Source organism: Lolium rigidum, chromosome 5 (genome assembly GCF_022539505.1).
Source record: "Lolium rigidum isolate FL_2022 chromosome 5, APGP_CSIRO_Lrig_0.1, whole genome shotgun sequence".
In the NCBI taxonomy this organism is placed as follows: domain Eukaryota; kingdom Viridiplantae; phylum Streptophyta; class Magnoliopsida; order Poales; family Poaceae; genus Lolium; species Lolium rigidum.
In genome coordinates, this window is record NC_061512.1 from 218,364,728 (window position 1) to 218,367,668 (window position 2,941).

Here is a 2,941-nt window from a genome sequence, read left to right on the forward strand (position 1 = left end):
CCCTCCCGCAGCCGATGATGATGATGATGATGAGGTGGAGGACCAGGAGCACCACGGGGGTGGGGAGGACCAGGAGGAGGAGGAGGAGGGGGTTGGGGAGGACCAGGAGGAGGAGGGGGGTTGGGAGGACCGGAGGAGGAGGGGGACGAGGAGGACCTCTCGGAGGATGAGGGGTTGGGGAACTTACCGTTCGATCCTGATCCAAACCTAGTTTGGGATGCGCCGCCGGATTACGAGTACGTTCCAGCTTTGGAGAGGCTGAGGCCACATGATAGGAGGCCATATCGGTGTGGGATAACACAGCTCCCCGCGCTGAAGCACTGGCGCTACAGCCATGTTGTTCTAGTGCCCTATGGAAGGAGGTACATGTTAATTTTTGGCATTTCGTTATCGCAATTTTGTCATTATCAAAATTATTATCACATACATATTGATGTTGTCGTTTCATGGTGCAGCTCGTTCACGTATGAAGACCCGTCGCGAGGCCGCCACGTGGGTACTCGAACATCCTTGGGGGCCTACTTAGAAGGTATTTCCCCGGGATAGTCAATCTCCCTAGTGGTGGCTGCGACGTAGCTTGGAGGTGGTGGCACTACAGCCTCGCGGAAGATGCTCTTGGCCGCGGCACCTTGGCGGACTACGTTGTTGGCAAATTTTGGGTACGTGACTTTTGACTTCTTACCATTCATACACTCTCCTTGGTTGACAATAATTGCACTAATGCCCCTTGTTTTACCTATGTGCATGGTTGCAGAAATACTTCAAGAAGGCCGAGGGCAAGGAAAATGCGTGCGATGATGTCCTTCACCAGCTTGCAAGGAAGAGGGTGACTGGCATGCACTACGAGGCACATGTTCAGTGCGTCCGCGACTGGCATGCCGACCGCTTCGTCCACATGACTAAGGAGGACGCTCGCGACACGCTCGCGACACGCTCATGCAGCCGTGGCAGTACATGCAGGTATTTGCATTTGTGTGTTATTGATTTCTTTATCGTCATGTAGTTTATTTTACCATAATGGGGTTTATCTTGTGCATGTAGAACCCTCCTCAGCACGTCGGCGCAGACGACAGGTGCTTCCTTGCGATGGTCATGTGGTGGACATGCCCCCAGTACCTCAAGAAGCACGAGGAGGGCAAGAAGAAGCGGGCAGAGATGCGAGGTGGATCGCATATCCAAGGCAGCCTCCCCATCTCTCTTCACCTGCAGAAGGAGCTGCAGAAGGAGGTGAGCAAATTAATGGTTCCTTCATTATTTGAATTCATGTTATATATTTGCTAACTTTGCAAGGGTGTGCCACTTCACTTTATTACATGTTCTCTTTTGCGGGAAGTGATGACAGGAGCGAAGCCTAACGTCTTTGCCGTGCTGAAGAAGATGAAGCAAAGGAAGACGCCTCATCCTGAGACGGGGTCCGTGTGGGTTAACCCGCAATCCGAGACCCAGTGCACGTCCTATGTCTCCAAGTTCAAGCAGAAGTACGGCGAGGACGCCAACCCAGAGGCCGAGGACTTTGACCCTGAGGTTGTGGTGCTTGCGGGAGAAGGCTTGAAGCATGGCCGCCTATGGTTTGGTGACGGGGTTGTCGACCCAGCGATGGTTCCCTCTCTCCGCCAGATCCGTCGTGGTCGTAAGAGCGGCCAGCCTGAGGTAGAGCCCCGGCCACGGGCTTCGGATCTAGCTGTCGAGCGGTTACGGGTATGTTCTTCCTCCGGCCTCTACCTTTCCTTTACATGCACATGCTTTCCATTGAAATGTTAATGACATCGCGGACACATCGTAGGCGGAGATGGCAGAAAAGGAGCGGGCGGCCCGGGAGCACGCACGGAACTTGGAGCGGCAGGTTACGGAGTATCGAGCGAGCGAGCACGGATGATGATGCGGATGCAACAGCGAGCGGCGGATGATGCAGCATCATCGAGCACGAGATGAGGCCAGGCCGATGAGCCGGACGGCTCTGTCTTCTCCACCGGGGAGTATTCATGCTCCTCCACCTTACTCCATGCCGTGGATGCCGCCACCGCCCACTCGAGCCCGGGGACACCTCTCACCGTGAACAACATGAACATCATCCGGAGCATGAACCGCGGTGAGTCCTCTTGTGCCCAACCCGCTACTTGTACTTGTTCAAGTGTTTAATATGCAAATGCAAATGTTCATTCCATCAACCTTGTAGATTATATGTCACAAGGAAATGACGATGAGGCCGGCGGAAGCGGAGGAGGATAAGGTTGATGGCATGGTCTTGATGTGTGTTGATGGATTTGTGGACATTGCACTTGTTATGGATTGTACTTGTACTTGATGTGTCTTGATGTATTTGTGGACATTGCACTTGTTATGCATAAACTATGTGTGTTGATGTATTTGTGGTGTTGTTGATGTGTTTGGTGATGCTATGGTGAATATATATGTTGTATATGTTATATATATGTGAAATGCATTTTTGAAATACAGGGATTAGTGAAAAACAGAAAAAAAAAATAAAAAATCCAGGGGCCTTTGCCGTGTGTATGCACACGGCAAAGGACTTTTGGTCACTCATACACACGGCAAAGGCGCCACGTGGAGCTCACCTGTGTTCCTGGCACGCTGTTGGGTGTGCCTGGAGGAGGCTTTGCCGTGCGGGCTGGGGTGTTGCCGCACGGCAAAGGGAGCACGGCCGGCAGAGGCAGGCGCACGGCAACGAGGTGGCGCACGGCAAAGAGGATGGCGGACGGCAGCGATCGGCCGCACGGCAAAGGGGCGCGCGCACGACAAAGATCCCGCGCACGACAAAGGGGCGGCCGCACGGCAACGTTGCGCGCGCACGGCAAAGGCCTTTGCCGTGCAGTTTGGTCAGGCGCACGGCAATGTCTTCGTTGCCGTCGGAGGCGTTGCCGTGCAGACGTTGCCGTGCGTCGACGCACGGCAAAACCTTTGCCGGGCAAATAAGGGCCTT